The sequence below is a fragment of the Phoca vitulina genome, unplaced genomic scaffold (genome assembly GCF_004348235.1).
Source record: "Phoca vitulina isolate PV1807 unplaced genomic scaffold, GSC_HSeal_1.0 scaffold8, whole genome shotgun sequence".
Lineage (NCBI taxonomy): Eukaryota > Metazoa > Chordata > Mammalia > Carnivora > Phocidae > Phoca > Phoca vitulina.
Genome location: NW_022589711.1, coordinates 5777893 through 5796790, shown reverse-complemented (window position 1 = coordinate 5796790; position 18898 = coordinate 5777893). Strand labels below are relative to the sequence as shown.

At 39.4% G+C, this 18898-nt stretch overlaps 1 pseudogene; it reads left to right on the top strand.

Moving 5' to 3' along the window:
• Window positions 1-1376: 1376 nt before the first annotated feature.
• LOC116633526 lies at window positions 1377-1718 on the top strand (annotated as a pseudogene).
• The last annotated feature ends 17180 nt before the right edge of the window (window positions 1719-18898 follow it).

Below are 18898 nucleotides of genomic sequence, written 5' to 3'. Positions count from 1 at the left end.
GGGTATCCAGTTATCTTAACAACTGTCATGAAATTCTAAAAGAAAAATTAATTTAAATCTGCTCTCATAAAAAAAAAAGAACAACTAACATGTATTTTGTTATTCTTGGAGCTGGAATGGGAGGAGTCCTCAAATCAGAAATAGAAAATAAGATATCATAATTGCAAAGGGTCTGGCTGTTCTAGACTAAAGACAATGACTCCCAAACATGACTGTTCATAAAAATTGCTTGGAAAGAGGTTTAAAATGAATATTCCCAGGTCCACACCATACCTTCCGAATCAGAATTTCTGAGGTGGGATTGAGGATCTGCATTCATAAAGAAATCTCCAGCTATTTCTGATGTAGCTAGACTGTAAATTGGAGTTTAGGAACCACAAAAATTAGGAGCTATATCAATACATCTCATTGATTTGATAGAGTGTTAATTATAGTGTAATCTTGATAACAAGCTATTCTAACTACTTAAAAAGAGAGACTTTGGGTCTGAATCCTTGCATTTAACTTCTCATTCTCCCAAGTTCCTGATGGGATGACCAGAGGAATTTGAAAATCCTGGAAAATTTGTATCAGCTCTGAATATCAGAAAAGGAAACCAAACTATTGTGGGAAAAGTCAAGGCATTTCTTGACTTTTCTTTTTTTTTTTTTAATTTTATTTTATTATGTTCTGTTAGTCACCATATAGTACATCATTAGTTTTTGATGTAGTGTTCCATGATTCATTGTTTGCGTATAACACCCAGTGCTCCATGCAGTATGTGGCCTCTTTAATACCCATCACCAGGCTGACCCATCCCCCACCCCCTCCCCTCTAGAACCCTCAGTTTGTTTCTCAGAGTCCATAGTCTCTCATGGTTCATCTCCCCCTCCGATTTCCCTTCCTTCTCCTAATGTCCTCCATGCTATTCCTTATGTTCCACAAATAAGTGAAATCATATGATAATTGACTTTCTCCACTTGACTTATTTCACTTAGCATAATCTCCCCCATTTCCATCCATGTTGATGCAAAATTTGGGTAATCATCCTCTCTGATGGCTGAGTAGTATTCCATTGTATATATGGACCACATCTTCTTTATCCATTCATCTGTTGAAGGGCATCTTGGCTCCTTCCACAGTTTGGCTCCAAAGACACAGACATAGTAAAAAGAAGGGGCCATATGCACCCCAATGTTCATAGCAGCAATGTCCACAAGTCAAGGCATTTCTGCAAAATATATTGCAAGCAAGACTGGATTGGGAGACGTCTCAGTCACTGAGCAGGCTCTGAGGACTCAGCAGCCTCCCACTAGAGTCCCCTCTCTACTGGAAGCTCAGTTCCTGCCCCCCACCCTCACCGCCCACCCCCCCTTTTCCTGCTGCTGCCTTCCAGCATGTCTCCTATCCAGAACCTCCACTCTTCTCACCCCTTTGCTGATGCAAGTAAGGGTGATGATCTGCTTCCTGCTGGCACTGAGGATTATATAGCTATAAGAATTCAACAGAGAAACAGCAGGAAGACCCTTACTACCATCCAAGGTGTCGCTGATGTTTAAGATAAAAAGAAACTAGTGAAGGTGTTTAAGAAGAAATTGGTCTGCAGTGGTCCTGTAATTGAGCATCCAGAATATGGAGAAATAATTCCACTGCGGGGTGACCAGTGCAGGAACATATGTGAGTTCCTGGTAGAGACTAGACTGGCTAAGGACGACCAGCTGAAGGCTCATGGGTTTTAAGTGCTTTTGGCTCACTGAAGCTTAAGTGAGGATTTCCTTGCAGTGAGTAGAATTTCTGTTCTGTCCCTTGTCACAAGTTGTAAAACCTCACAGCTTGCATAATGTATCCATTTGGGAGTCTGCTTCTAACTTGGACTAGTGTAACTCCTTCATGCAATAACTGAAAAGAGAAAGAAAAGAAAACAAAGACTGGATTGGGAGGATGGCTGGCCAACTCACAAATCACAAACCAACCCGAAGCACAGAGCAGCACGGGACCTGGAGTAAAAATGGGCATCAGGACAATGGCGGGTTTGGGAAGGAGGTTGCAAATCTAGAGCTAACAAGGATGAAATTACTCTGCATAGTTGGCTCCCATGTTACCCTTGAACTAGAGAAGAGGGGCAGGGCCACAGCTGGCCTCTAAAGAGACAGGCTGTGCCAGTTAACCAAAGAGACATTATCTCAGCAAACAAAGAGGGAACAGACTCACTTTGGCATAAGGGCAAAACTCTCTGATGTGGCTGGCCCTGGCTTTCATTCACACCCTACACTGCACAGGGAATTACTCCGTCCTTTGTCAATATAAAACTGCTGTAAAGCTAACCCCACCTTCTTTTTTTTCTCCTTCTTTCCTTCCTGTTTTTCTTCCTTTCTCTCTCTCTTCTTCCCTCTCTCTTCTCCTCCTTGTTCCCTCTTTCTTCTTGATTTAGACCAACACAGTCTTTGAAAGAAATCACACAAATCTCCAAATATGGACAAGCCTATAATCTCCTCCACCATCTTGCTTATCCAGTCACTCCTTCATTCCCTATCCTAGCCAAACATGCTTATTCCTAAGGATAAGCAAAGAGAAAATTATAATATAAAGATTAAGTAGTTTAGAAGAAGGCAATCAAACTGAGTAGGCAGAAAAAATATATGCCCTTCTAGAATGGCTTTATTAGTGAAAGTTAGGAAAAACCATAGAAAATCTCTAATGTGGATTTTCTAAAAGATTCCAGAAGACATTTTGTCTACTTAGTAAAAAACATGAAGTTTTAAAAAAAGGTATAACCTGGGAGCAGGAAAATTTGCTTTGAGATGAAAAATATGACCATTAAGTTTTCTCATGCCATGGAATTCGTGAACACAAGATGAGATTCTGTAGACTACGAATCAAGGGATGAGTAAAATAAGCTAGAGAAATTCTTCCAGAACCTCTAGGAAAAGTAGAAAATGTTGCCAGAAAAGTTTAAGCCTTTAGAAGACAGATCCAGGAAAGCTAAAATAAGTTTTATAAGAAGTCTAAAAGGAAAGAATTTAACAGATGGAGCAGCAAAAGTTAAAAAAGGAAGACAAAGAATGAGGGAGGGTGGCCAAAAGGTGCAAACCTTCAGTTATAAAATAAGTAAGTCATAGCGATGAAATGTGCAACACTGTGACTATAGTTACTAATACTGTATTATTTATTTGTAAGTTGTTAAGAATAGATCTTACAAGTTCTCATCACAAGAAAACAAATTTATAACTACGTATGGTGACGGATGTTAAAAAGGATTAGTGTGGTGATCATTCTGAGCTATATGCATATATCAAATCATGATGTTTTCCACTTGAAACTAATATAATGTTATTTGTCCAAAAAATGTAGATAAGAAGAAAAAGCAATAGAAAATAAAATTCATCTATGCTGAAGAAAGTCATGTGACTCCAAAGAGAATGGGCATATTCATTGAAACAGACTTAAATTTGATAGAGCCTGATAAAATATTTAAATTTCAAGGCCAAAGAAAAAAATTTTACAAGCATCAACACGGTGGGGTGAAGATAAGTGATTTACAAAAGCAAAACGTAAACTTTCAAGTTGGCACCAAACTTTTCCTGCAATACTGAATGGCAGAAGATCATGGAGCATTGTCTTCAGAGTTTAAGAAACCCATTCTCTTATCCAAGAATCCTATATCCAATCAAGTTGATGCATGGAGAAGAGAAAAGAAAAGATGAAGCATAATACTTACGCAGATTTCCAGAAAAATTACAAAAAGAAAGTGACAGCTGATGGAGATAAAAGTCAAGATCAGAAACCTAAGAAGGAAGGGGCGCCTGGGTGGCTCAGTCAGTTAAGCATCCAACTTTTGATCTCAGCTCAGTTCAACCCCTGGGCATGGAGCCTATTGCGGGGCTTGAACTCACAACCCTGAGAAAAAGAAATAAACCTAAGAAGAGAGAAGACAGTATATAAAAAGAGGTCGTGCTTTTAGAGTGGTTAGCATGTGTCAAGCAAAAGTGCTTTACATTTAGTAACCCAGTCAATACTTAAAAGGTAAAATCCATAATGAATTTGTAAAAGGTATAAATTTTATGTGCTATATATCATGACACTTCAAAAAAACAGCAAAATCTAGTGGAACAATGAAAAAAATGATAAATTATAATCATGGAAAGAAACATTTAAAGGTTTCTCAGTCTTTGGTCATTCAAGACAAAAGTTAAGCATATAAAACAATTGAATATTGTATTTATATGTTAATTTATTGGATAGCAAATTGTAAATTATAGCAATATAGAAATATGTAGGACAAATTGTGTTTAAGGACACTGCCTACAGAGCTATACCACATGGATTCTAAATGCGTTTCCCCCACTTAACTAGCTGGATTTTGGGGAAAATACTTGCAAACTTTCTGCCTCGGTTTCCTTATTAGAAAGTGAAGAATATAATTGTTGTGATGATTAAATATATTTATACATATGAAATACTAATAATAGTGCCCAGCTTATAATAGGTACTCAATCAATATTAACTGCTATAACAGCAGCAACTAATGATGGTATGTATGGAATTTTGAACTTCACTAATAGAGAATGTTCTTTCTTTCAAAAGATATCCTAGGAATATTTACAAAAAACCACAATGCAATGTGCCACCAAAAACTCAATAAATTATTAAAGGTAGAAATTGTATGAACCACATATCTAAGCGCAATAAAACTCTAGGTGTGAACGATAAACAAACAAAAAAATCAGTCTACAAGGAAATTTTAAAACCCATTCCTATATAACTCCTGAATAAAAGAAGAAATCAAAGTGCACTTTTAAATTCTCTAGATTATGACCCCATGATATGTCTGTACATCAAACCTGGGTGATCATGATAAAACAACAAAACATCTAGAATACAACAGCAAAGAACATCTTTGTGACTTTAGAATAAGCAAGATTTTTAAACAAGAAATAAAAGCACCTCTTCAAAGGGAAAAAAAAGGTGATGCATTGGATGATATTAAGATTATAAAACTATGTTCATCAAAAAGATACCACTGAGACAGTGAACAAAAACCTACAGAAGATACGATACACATATATAACAAAGATCTCATATCCAGAGATAACAACTTCTAAAACTCAATAAGACCTAACAGTCACTTCACAAAAGAAGATACCTAAATGGCCAGTAAACTATGAAAAATACTAACTTTGCGAATCATCAGAAAAATGCAAATTAATTCACAATATGAGACCATTACACACTCACCAGAATGGCTAGAATTAAAAAGGACGGTCAATACCAAATTTTGGCAAGTATGTAGAGTAACCAAATATCCCAACCATTACTGGTGGAGATGAAACTAGTACAACCAGTTTGGAAAACTTGTTGGTAGTATCTACTAATGCTGAGTACATATATTCCGAGTATATTCCCAATGAAAATGTATCTATATGTTCACCAACAGGCATCTACCAGAATGTTCATAGCAGCACTATTTAAGAAACTCTATAATTAGAAATGACCAAAAAAAAAAAAAAAAAAACAGAAAGAAATGATCCACATGTCCATAAATAGTAGAATAGATGAGTACATTGGGATGAATTCACAGAATGGAATATTGTGGAGCAATGAAAGTGAGTAAGTTATAACTACATATAATAATACAGCTGAAGCTCACAAATAATGTTGAGCCAAAGAAGTTACATAAAAAGACCACAACCTGTATGTTTCCATTTATATAAAGTACAAAAAAAAGAAAAATTAATCTGTGCTATTCAAAGTTGAGATATTAGTTACTTCTGAGAGGACTGTAACTAGAAGGGAGAGTTTCGGGAAGCTGGGTATATTCGATTTCTTGATCGAATATAGGTTTGTTCAGTTGTGACTGGTTACCTGAATGTGTTCAGTTTGTAAGAACTCACTGAGCTTTGGGGCACCTGGGTGGCTCAGTCGGTTAGGCATCTGCCTTTGCTCAGGTCATGGTCTCAGGGTCCTGGGATCGAGTCCTGCATCACGGTCCCCGCTCAGCGGAGAGTCTGCTTCTCCCTCTGCCCCCCCCACTCATGTTGCTCGTGCTCTCTCTCTCAAATAAATAAATAAAATCTTTTAAAAAAAAAAGAAGTCATTGAGCTTTATGGCTACAGCATGAACACTTTTCTCTATGTACATTAACTATTCTTCAATAAAATATTTTAAAAATCTTATGGGATTAGGTCAAGAGTGTACTCAGGAAAATGCAGAGCATTTTATGCTTAACAAAAGAATACCACTCAAGAAGCTATAAAAATAACAACAAAATGAAACTAAGAAGTAGAAGCAGGAAAAGGGGAATTAATGGAGATTAAAAACCAGAATTTAATTAATCGCAAAATAGGAAGAGGCAAAATTGATAAATAAATCCAAGCACTTGTTCTTTGAAAAAACCAAAAGAGGACACCTGGGTGGCTTAGTCGTTAAGCATCTGCCTTCGGCTCAGGTCATGGTCCCAGGATCCTGGGATCAAGACCCACATCGGGCTCCCTGCTCAGCAGGAAGCCTGCTTCTCCCTCTCCCACTCCCCCTGCTTGTGTTCCCTCTCTCGCTGTGTCTCTCTGTCAAATAAATAAATAAAATCTTAAAAAAAAAGAAAAGATAAATAAACAAAGTTCTGGAAATACTAAATGAGACCAAAAAAAAAAAAGGAAAAAGAGGCAAAACCCAAATTTAAACAAACCAAGGGAGAGAAAGGATATTATTACAGATCAGTTTTTCTCAGCTTTGGCACTATTTACATTTGGGCCAGGCAATTCCTTGTATAGGGGGCTATCTTCTGCACTGTAAGATGTTTAGCAGCTTCCCTGGAGTCTACCACCTAGATGCCAGTAGCATGAGCACCCCCAGCTATGACATTCAAAAGTGTCTCCATACATTACCAGGTCCCCTGCAGAAGCAGATCACCCCCAGTTGAGAAGCACCCGCCATAAACTGCATTGTGAAAGAATGTATAAATCCATGTTTAAACATGTGAATGAAAAAACTATTTTCTAGGAAAATACGCACTGTGAAAAATTGATTGAAAATGTGGTAGAGGGACGCCTGGGTGGCTCAGCCGGTTAAGCATCTGCCTTCAGCTCAGGTCATGATCCCAGGGTCCTGGGATCGAGTCCCACATTGGGCTCCTTGCTCATTGGGGAGCCTGCTTCTCCCTCTGCCTGCCACTCCCCCTGCTTGTGCTCTCTCTCTCTCTCTCTCAGACATATTAAATAAATAAAATCTTTTTTAAAAAAAGAAAGAAAATGTGGTAGAAAAGCTCAGGAAACAAATAACAAAGACATTGAAATTTTTATTAAAGCCACATTATCAAAAAATGCAAATTCTGCACTTTCTATGCTGTTACATTAATTTTGTCTATTCATTCCCTGGTAATTATTGTAACAGACGATTCCTTTTAAACTTCTAAGACTACACCATTCTTCTCCTATCTAGAATGTTATAAAGAGGAGCAATACAATAGAAATACAATGAAAGATACATATAGGATGCTCCTCTCTTCCAGGTATAGATAGGGCACCTCTCAAATGAAGTTTATGACCTATTTCAGGGAAGAAGGGCAAGATTGTGAGAGGTCACTGTGACCTAAGCCTCTGCCATTTTTCTCAAACTCGTTAAGCTTAAAATATTCAATATGCCAAGGTGCCACATTTTGGGGCAGTATGACCTGAACTCCATCAAAACCATTCTGTTCAAACTTCTAAATAGCCTACCCATCTAAACTTTGAGTGAAGGGAATGAATGATCAAAGAGAGAAAAAAAAAAGGCAATACAGATATCCTGAAGCTAAAAATAAATCCTTGCAAGTGTGGAGTGTATAATCAAACTTACACACAAAGAGAGTTCCATTACTTCCTTCTCTTCCAATAAGCTTCTGTGAATTACATCCCAGCAAGCATGTGTATTCGGACTTATTCTTTAAAAGCAGGAAACCTGAGAGGGAGATGAACCATGAGAGACTCTGGACTCTGGGAACCAAACTGAGGGCTACAGAAGGGAGGGGGTTAGGGGGATGGGGTAACTGGGTGATGAGCATTAAGGAGGGCACGTGTGGTGATGAGCACTGGGTGTTATATGCAACTAATGAATAGTTGAACACTACATCAAAAACTAATGATGTACTATATGCTGGCTAATTGACCATAATAATAAAAAAATAAAATAAATAAAAGCAGAAAACCTACTTCTCCACAAACACTGGTTTGTAGATTCATTTTCTTGACTAAAAGTCAGCTCCATAAATTGTTGCAGGAACTTAATAAACAAGCATGAAGTGAGAGCTCCCTGAGGACAACTGTGTCTTATTCAGTGGTATTTTCCAAGAGCTTCAGAAATAGTAGGCAGGCAAAATTGCCTGCATTTAATTGAGAATATATTCTCTTAAGACCAATGGGCACGCGGTCTCTCAGTGTCCATCCACATGGCAAAACTGTGGGAAGAATAACAGACCGATCTCAAAATTGCTCATTGGAGGGTGTTTCGTGGTACATGAAAGGACAAGAGCCTAAAAATACACTCTCTCCTCTGAATGCTATTTGCCTCAGGTCAATAATATGCAGAAAATATGATCATAGGACAAATGGATATCAGTTTGCCTCCAACCACAGCACAAAAGGAAAAGAGAACGGTACGACTTTTGTCAAAAAAAGCATTCTCGGTTAAGACACATTGCTTCTCAGAGGCTTTCTTCGGTTCCTCCTGCAGTTGTTCCTATTATATTCTAGCAACTGTTTAGATTGAGATGCTCTAAAGGGAGAGAGTGTGTATAGGAAACATGGCCCTTATGATTTGTTAGCTTATTAAAAGGACTGTATTTCCTGGACAAACAAAATGAGGACTCTGACACGCTCCCAATATTTTTAAAGTTTTGCAGTTCATCTGTCAAATTGTAAAATATACCAGACTCTGAACCTCCCTCATTTCTTTCTTTCTTACCCCAGGCCTGACTTTCATCTCAGATCTAGTCTAAATGGTTCATTGCCTTAGAAGGCTGGTAAGGTAGTTTTAATGTTTATTAAACATTAGGTATGAGTGAATCACTCTGCTAGATGCTTTACCTATTATACCCAATGTAACCTTTATTTTCTAAGATTTTATTTATTTATTTGAGAGAGAGAGAGAGCAGGAGAGACAGCAAGCAGTGGGGAGGAGCAGAGGGAGAGGGAGAAGCGGACTCCATGTTGAGCAGGGAGCCCGACCTGGGGCTCGATCCCAGGACCCCAGGATCATGACCTGAGCCGAAGGCAGCCGCCTAACCGACTGAGCCACCCAGGTGCCCCCCCCCCAATGTAACCTTTAAATAATCCTTCTGAGGGACACCTGGGTGGCTCTTTATAAAACATGGTCAAACTTGGTATTGTTCCCCGCATCTCCCCACCTCCTCACCCACTCCCATTCCAATAAGAATTCCAAAGTATGAAAATAATTTGCCTTATTCCTTCCATGTCCCAGGTGACCCAGCCTGAAGCAAGTCCAACCAAGAGCAGCTTGGTATAGTGAAAAGCTCTATGCCCCCTGAAAATTATATGATCAGGATTCCTTCCACCCCAGACTCTAACTGGCTGTGTAAACTGTGCCCAATTGCCCACTATTTTTAACCTCACATTTCTCATCTATAAATGAGAAGGTGAACCATCCAGTTCCATAAGATATTATAGTTTGACTTATAATTGAATTTCTATGTGAGTAGGTATATTTTGTGAGTTTCTTTAAATTAGCATTTAATCAGTAAATTGCAAAGTAGAGACAGTGCCCACAACCTTAAAAAAAGAAATCATAGTCTCTCAACTACACTCTAATGTCATTTGGATTATGGTCCTCCCAAATCCCTTTTTTTTTTTAAGGAATGCCATTATTTTTTAAAAGCCCTCATTAACATGATTTATTTATGATTTGGCATTTAAAATGCGCTGTTCCTATATTGAAATTCCTTAACTCAAAGCCTACCAAGAGAACACCCTTCAGATGTTCCAAGTAGAGCAGCACTTTAGCTATCAGACAATAATAAATCGGGCATGACAGAGAGTGCTGACCATGGTGCATTTCATGGTGAGAATGGTAAGGACTTAACAGCTTCCCATTAAATTAATGAGAAACCCCAGCCTTCTTCGCCAGCGGGAGTGAGCAAGATAATGGAGACATCTGAACACCTTTCTACCACCCTGGGGATGAAAGGCAAGATCGAAAGGACAACTAATTCAGTTAAGTGTTTGGCTTTCCATACAGTTTATCCCCCAAATCAGGCTGTTGCACCATTATTCCCTCAGGTTAGTTTTCAAAATCAGCAGCCATTGAAATAGCCTTTTAAAGGTATTTTAGGTGGTGTGCACCCTTGTTCCCCGAATAAATAGGAAATGAAAAGACTGGGAATCCCTCCGGATCTCTCACACTGTCCAATGAAAGCATCCCTTTAATTTGGATTCATCTTTGGGTTATGGTCTGCTTGCTTTTGCCACCTGCAACTCTTCTCTGTAAAGGAAGGGGTCGAAATTAAAGATAAATAAATAAACTGGAATCTAATTGTGGACTTTTCTTGAGGCAGAGAGCAAAAATCGAAGACATACTGGATTAGGAATTAGGTGAGTTTTCTTCTCACAATTTATGCAGCAACCAGGAATGACTCGTTCAATCTTTCAAGGCCTCAGTCTCATCGCTGGTAAAAGGACTGGTTTGACAATATGATGGGTAGGTTTTTCCAACATTTTCAAATACATTGCCTCTTTGAAAATGAAGAGAGAGGTGGCGGATGAGTAGGGAGCTCATACTGTTGTTGAAAACAAATACTCCATGATTGACCTTTTCTTGGTCACAGATCCTCTTCTGGAAGTGGGAATAGTAGTCTAGCCTATCTATTTTCCTATTGAACACAAATTCTAATCCACGAAGTTTCCCTTTGTGTACTGGAGAGTAGACACAGAACGTTCTTCACGTTGCCACCATTAGTAGTCTTTGCCATGACTTGTAATACTTGTTTAGTCAACATTGATCAACTAGTCTGGATACAATTTGTTCGTTGTTTGACGTACTTTAGTCCATAATTCTCTTGACCCCCTTGAAAAAATCCTTACACATCACCTTGGAAGAGTTTATTTCTTATAATCTTTTTAAACATAGTTTACATAGTGACTATATTTCCATTTTTTTAAAGATCTATTTATTTGAGAGAGACAGAGAGATGGCGAGAGAGAGAAGAGCAGGGGGAGGGGCAGAGGGAGAGGGAAGAGCAGACTCCCCGCTGAGAAGGGAGCCTGATGCTCAATCCCAGAACCCCAAGATCATGACCTGAGCTGAAGGCAGACACTTAACCGACTGAGCCACCCAAGAACCTCTGTATTTCCATTTAATAGATTAACACTCTCTGTCTTTTCTAATTCCTTAAACTGCCTTGTCTTGTCATGTCCATACCCATGAACATCTTATGGAAGGAGGTTTCAAGAGAGCTATTCAACTTTGAAGATAACTTATAGGTTTGGATAAAATTTTTAAATTATGAAAACCTGCCACACTAACATTTCCATGAGGAAATACACAGGGGCTTGCTTGACCTGTACGTTCTATAGACTTCTCAGAGATCTCAAGCCCTGGGAAAATAAATCAAAATTTAATCTGCAAAGTTTCTTTGCAGGTTTTTATAAAAGTCTGCAAAGAAGAAAAATAGCAACCTTGAATGCCTACTATTTGTCAAGCACTTTACGTGCATTAGCTTGTTTTCTCTCATATTAGCCTTAAAAGTGTTATGAGTTCTGATTTACAAATAAACTGAGACTAAGTAATGCTAAGTAATGCATGCATGGTCTTATAGCTCATAAACAGCAGAGTCAGTATTCCAAGTCTGGTCTTTATGGCTCTGAAAATGATGTTCTTCCACTGTGTATCACTGCTTCTCTCGCAAAAATCTGTCTGATATTTCCCTTCTCTCTGTCCTTTGAACTTGTCTTTCTCTCTCCCTCTTTAAGCTCAAGGTGAAGGCTTTTTAGTTCAACTCTTTCCCACTCGCCAAGATTCTGAATCTAATAATAAAATATTTTATTATTAAAGCTAGCATTTATTAAGAACTATGTGGCCTAAGCCCTTAATAAACATCCTCTTATTTAATACATAATAGGGGCAGATGCTTTAATAGGTGTTTACAGATTTGAAAACAAAGGTTTAAGGAGATGTAGCAATTTGCCTAAAATAAAATTGTTGGTTGTTTCTAAAGAAGAACATCAATTTCTCTCTGTCTAATTATAAAGCTTGTATTCTTGGCCACTATGAAGAAATCTAGGACCAAGGAAGAAAATATATGGTAAAACTTCTTTTATTTCAATTAGGAAGGATTTAATTATATTAAATTCATACCTTTTTAAAAAAAAAAAGATTTGGTTGTTGATCTTTACTCTAAAAAATCCCTTTAACTTCTTACCTTTCAAAAAACTACTTGTTCTGCCCCTAGGAAAAACAAAAACAAAGGAACCAAACCCAACAAAATGCTACTGAAATTATGATAAACCACTGCCATCCAGTGGTCACTGAGGGAAACACATTGCAAATATTTCACGGCCGCAAATGACCATTAGTGCAATTATTTAAAGATTTTATTTATTTATATGACAGAGAGAGAGAGTGAAAGCAGGAACACAAGCAGGGGGAGTGGGAGAAGGAGAAGCAGGCTTCCTGCTAAGCAGGGAGCCCGATGCGGGGCTCGATCCCAGGACCGTGGGATCATGACCTGAGCCGAAGGCAGACGCTTAAGGACTGAGCCACCCAGGCGCCCCCATTAGTGCCATTATTTAAATATGAAATGGCATGTTGAGATTGAAGGGAAATGTTTAGTAGTAAACATTTTTATGATTTTATTACTTATCCTGGACCTGAGCCATCTCAAAGTGAATAAACTGAGCCTGTGTGTGTCATGATATAAATGTTGGTGTTAGAGGCCTTTAAACAATTTAAAAACACGAATAAAAGAAAACGAACACACCTATGCAATTGTGAATTTCTCTTTGAATTTTGCAAACTTTTGGATTCAACACAATTTTTGTTAGCATATATGTTTCAAAATCATTTTTGAAATCACCTGTGTGAATGCAATGCTGAACTTGGTGATCGATGTACGCACTGAGCAAAACCAGCTGGTTGTTTGTTCTTGGAGCATAGATGCTACTGTTGAATGCAGCCTCTTGAATTTTTCACTACATGTAGATTAATGTGCACACTTCACCTCTCATTATTTGCTGACTTTGTTTTGCTTGTATGCTTGTTCACATTTTTTTTTATTTGTTGGTTTATTTAAACCATTAGTGACAAGACATCTATCCATAATGAAGGGCAAAACCCAGAGCTTTTGGATTCAACTATGTTTAAAATCATGAGTCAGAGGAATATTTGATTACTCATTTAGCAAATATTTATTGAGTTGTGGTGAGGTGCTCCATATACAGTCAATGCTGTATGTTCTTGCCTTCCAAGTAATTACTGTGCATTACAGAAAACAGAAACACAGATACAATGCAACATTTGCAATGTGAGGAATAGACACCTAACACTGTCTCCCTATTCACCAGTGTCTCAAGAGGCCAGCAAGTGCTTCACGGGTGGTGAAGACTGGGTTATTGCCGGATGAATGAATGCCGTATGTAAGTATAATTGAAATAAGTGCAAGGTGTCACAAGACACCCAAGCACACACTGAGAGGCCACAAGAGGCTGTCTGGAGGAAGAAACTGGGCTAAGGTGTGATTAGGTAAAAGTAGTCAACAGAGTGGGGTGGAGCAATGTGTTTTAGACAGACATCAGTGGGTGGGTGGAAAGGTCTGGAGAGGACCACAGAGTTATTTAATTCAAATCATTTGAAAAGTCAGGAAGCTACAGATAAGTGACTTGCTAAGTCATATGCTGGGCAGTGGCCCACCAAGTTCACGTGGGTCTTTGGATTCCCTCACTGATTTATACCAGTGCAACCGTGAGTGAACTGCTCTGGGGGAAAGAAGGAATGAGCTTCGTGTGGGACGGTAGTGAAAAAGGAAATAAAGGAGCTAAGGAGAAAGACACGTTGAGGGAAGAATCTGCAGCATTCAACTAATGACTGGACACGGAGGGACACTGAGGGACACTGAGGATGCTCAGCTTACAGAAGACGAAGAAATGAGGAGAAGCAAAAGTGAACCTTCAGCTGAGCCTTAAGAGCAATTTGTCTGTGAGCTACACACCCGTTCGTGAATGCTACCACTGTTGATGAGAATGAGGACCATGCAGGAGGGGAACAGACGTGGAGGGCAGTATTGGCGAATGGTTGAGAAAGAACCTCTGAGGCATAATACAGTAGGCAGAGTTTGCTCAAAACACACTTATTGAGGGCCTAGACAACGCCACTCTCGGAGAGCCAAAGAAAATGGAAAGAAATGATTCCTTCTTTCAAGTAACTTATATTCAGTTTGAAGATTAAAAAAAAAAAAACATGCAGAAATGGGCTACTTTAAAAAAAATCGCAGGCAGCAGTGGCACAATGGGGAGATATCATGGTGCATACGCCTTGGCCTTAATCTAAAGAAGTTCATGTTCTAGTTCCAACTCTGCGGCCCACAAAGCTGCCGGCCCAGGCTGCTGTGAACTCTGCGGGATGTGCTGGTTGTCTCACATTTGTGTAGTTGTCCTGAAAATTTCTGGCTAAGGAAAGTGAAATAGCTTGAGTAAAACACGTCTTTTTAAAATTCTCACAAAATAGGGGCGCCTGGGTGGCTCAGTCATTCAGCATCTGCCTTCAGCTCAGGTCATGATCCCAGGGTCCTGGGATTGAGCCCCACGTCGGGCTCCCTGCTCCACGGGAAGCCTGCTTCTCCCTCTCCCACTCCCCCTGCTTGTGTTCCCTCTCTAGCTGTGTCTCTCTCTGTCAGATAAATAAATAAAATCTTTTAAAAAAAAATTCTCACAAAATAGCCAATTTGGCAAATGGGAGGGCTGCCATCACTTGATCTCTCTGAGCGTCGTATTCTTTGCCTCTACAATGAATGGGTTGGTCTTTCAATGACCCCTGTCAGCCTTCTTCCTACTTAATAGGTTAATATTGTCCGGATGCTTCCCTTAGCTGTTGGGAGGAGGTAAATGGAGAAAAAGATCAACATGCTTTTTGTGGCCCCACTGATCAGGCAGAATGTGGGTCTCGGAAGCCTGCTGCCTCGGTCAGCTGAGGTCACTTGTGCATCGGCACTGACCTCTCACAGCTGGCCTGTACCTTGAGCCCTGTTGGTTGGTTAAGCAAAGCACTGCAGAGGCTGGTCCACCCTTTACAGCTCCTCCTCCTTAATCGTGACTGGTAAGTAGCATCCATATCCTGATTGGTGACTTGGCTTTTTCTCTGGCATGGCTGGACTGCTATTCCTAAAGAAACTATTCAGGGAAGACACTAACCTTTGCAAACTTGAGTTTAAAGAAGATGGAAAGTGAGTGGAGTTAGGCCTTGCAGAAACTCTTGGCCTCAGACTGGTTGCCAGAATAGCTTGTTCACAGATGGCATTAGGAACTCTTCTTGGCTGAAGGTAAGGAATTTTTAGAAAAAAAAAAAAATTGATAGGGGAGCCTGGGTGGCTCAGGCGGTTAAGGTTCTGAATCGGTTTCAGCTCAGGTCATGATCTCATGGGCCGTGGGATCAAGCCTCACATCGGGCTCTGTGCTCAGCCGGGAGTCTGTTTGAGATTCTTACCCACTCACACATGCTCTCTCCTCTCTCTCTCTCTCTCAAATAAATCTTTAAAAAAAAAAAATTAAAAAAATTGGTAGAGATATTAGGGATAGGCCAAAGAGTTAAGTTTTATTTAATGTACAGTTTAGATCCTCAGTAGATATTTTTAGTAATGTCTAAGGGATTTTGTAGTGATCACACACGTTTATGTAAGATGGGGTATGCAAGATGCACTGAAATGTTAAAATGCTAACAACCAGTGGGAGGTTTTTGCTCCGAAGAAGTTTCACAATATGATAGTCAGTGACACTTCTGAACATTAAGGGGCCCTCCACACAATAAGTAGTAAGCCAGGCTGATGAGTTCATGAAGTCAAGAATTCACAATAACTCCAAGATTATAACTCTGAACGCCTATAAATGAAGGTCTGACTAATAGAAATATGGAGGCTCTTTTAAAAATGACGGTGATTATCTAAGTTCCAGACTTAGAAAGTTTCAGGTGAGAGACTAACAATATCCTGTCCTGGAATCTGAGCTCAGGCAGGGTTTAGGCATCTACTATAGCAGGAGCTAGAAGGTTCAAGACAAGAAATATATCTATTTTTCCATACAACTTTGGAGAAAAGTCTGTCATTGGTGACCATGGGAAGCCCATCTTCTATATAGTGGAACATTCTAGAGACTGACTCAAGACTAAACCAGTTATAAGAAAGGTCACATGGGAGGAGTTGAAAAGTAAGAAATAGAGATTAGATTGGGGGGTAGAAAACACTACCACATCATCCAATAATTAAGGAGCACCTACTGTGTGCTGGACAAAATAGTGAACAGTGCAAAGAGAAAAAAGATGAACTATGACCCACCCTCGACTGTCAACATCTGGTTCTGGTGGCTGGATGTGTTCTTCCACACAAATTATACTAACTTTAGCTAGCATTTGTTAAGGGATCATTTTGAGTCAGTCAGAGCTCTGCAAACTTTATATATATTATCTCATTTAATCATTAAGTCCCTTCACAGATAAAGGAAACAGAAAGGAGCTGTACAGAAAATAGTTGACATAACAGCCCTGACCGATATCCTTTGAAAAGTCTGCTTACATAGTTGGGCCTTGGCTGGCATCTGGAAACTGCATTTTGGAGGGTTCCCGCCATTCCCAGACCCGGTGAAGCGTGGCCCGCTATGCCTAACTGCTGATGCAGATAGTCTGGCTTATGACAAACACCTGCTCTCCCTCTGGGAGTCTGGAATTTTAGCAGACACTAGGGAGAAGGTGCCTACATGATCAGCCCCCATTAAAAACCCTGAGCAAGGGGTCTCTAATAAGCTTCCCTGCTTGGCAAGATTTTACATGGGTTGTCCCAGCTAGTTGCGGCAGGAATTACGTGCATCCCTCGTGACTCCCCTGGGAGAGGACCTTTGGAATTGTGCACCTGGTGTCCTCCAGACTTTGTCCCAGATGCCTTTTCTCTTTGCTGATTGTGCTTTGCTTCCTTTCACTGCAATAAAACATACCTGTGAATACAGTTATATGCTGAATCCTGTAAGCCCTTCAGGAGAAATGACATCACAGTAGTCTGTGACCCTTTAAATCTGGGGTGCTAAGACTTGTTTGGTTAGGAGAGGGAAGGGGCAAGTGGTGAGTGATAAGCTGAAAATGTATAACCTAATTCCTCACTAAAATACAACCTTCTTTCCCTTCCAAACTCTGGTTTGCGGAGTTTTGCCTTAGGAGAGGAGAATGAGAAACTGGTTTCTGGAGGGCGTTGGTCTTACAAAGGAAAAGCATCATCTAACTTGAGCATGCATCAGAATCACCTGGAGGGCTTGTTAAGACACTCTGGGCCCCACCCCCAGAGTTTCTGATTCAGCTGGTCTCAGGTGGGGCCAAGAATTTGCAGATCTAACAATAACTGGCTGATGCTGCTGGTCAGTAGACCACAATTTGAGACCCACAGATCTACTAATTCACTGCCATCTCTGAGGGTATGTTGGCAAGGAGAGGATACTCCGCCTTGGGAGAAGAGATGTTTATATCACAGGATGCTTCTTGGAATACAAACGCATAGAACAATTGATTCTGTCCACAGTTAGGTATTTGTTCTTTTTTTTTAATCAGACCCCACTTTTAGACCTTTGAACTCAAAAATGTTTTCCTGAATTACTTCCAGTTTGCAACATTTGTACATTGGGAGAACGTCTAGAAATAAGAATAGCTCAAGAAAATACTTGTATTCATTATTTGATGTGAATTTCTATATATTTTGTATGTTAAATCTTGGGCTATGTAATCATTTAAGCCTCAAACATCAATCTGGTTCTTTAATCTGTAGCATTCCTTCTCACTTTTAGTATGAAAGCTAATGATTCAGATTTTGAACAAAGGCACTGGAAAGTGGGATATTTAAAATTAGAGTCATTTTCCCCAGTTTTTGGTTTTGATGATTTAAAATTTATAACTAAAAGCAAATTTTGTTTCGTGTCTGTTTTCCTAATAGGAAGATTAGAGGCCATGAGAACTGGCTTGCCTACTTCAAAGGCACCACTAAGGTCCATGAACAGACCTGGATGTTGTCTGGCTGAATTTGGGGAGTGGGGGGAGGATATGTTAAGTCACACCCACAGAGACCGGGTTGATTTCTCATAAAGAGTTGTTTAATTATAAAGCTTTGATGAATTCTGTAAGTTGAACTGACCCCCATTCTTCTAACAGTGGATTCCTTGTCCCTGGTCTGAGGGTAGGACCTCAAAGCATTGATGTGATATAGTTTATCACTTAATGCTGGCTGAGTAAATGACTTCAGATATAACTTTTTTCTTCCTTTTGTCCTTTAGAAACAAAGTTGCTCTCATTCCATTGCTCAGGCCACAGCACATTTTATTCTTGCAAAACCCCTCTTGTTTTTCTCTTTCTTTTTAAAATTCTTTTTCTCTTCCTTCCCATCACTACACGCTCCTTTCCACTATGGACACTGGCAAATGCTACAAACCAAAACTTTTTTCCTTTTTTTTTTTTTTTTTCTCTTTTGGTGATCTGGTTTCAAACATTGTCAGCACATCGGTGGTTCTAGTCTTACATGTCATGACTTGTATCTTGAGAAAATGTCTACACCTCACTAGGCCTCAGATCTTCATTGAAGAATGAGGAATGTGATGATTAATTTTTATGTGTCAGCTTGCCTGGGCCTCCAGGTACCCAGATATTTGATCAAACATTATTCTAGGTGTTTCTGTGAGGGTGTTTTTGGATGAGATTAACA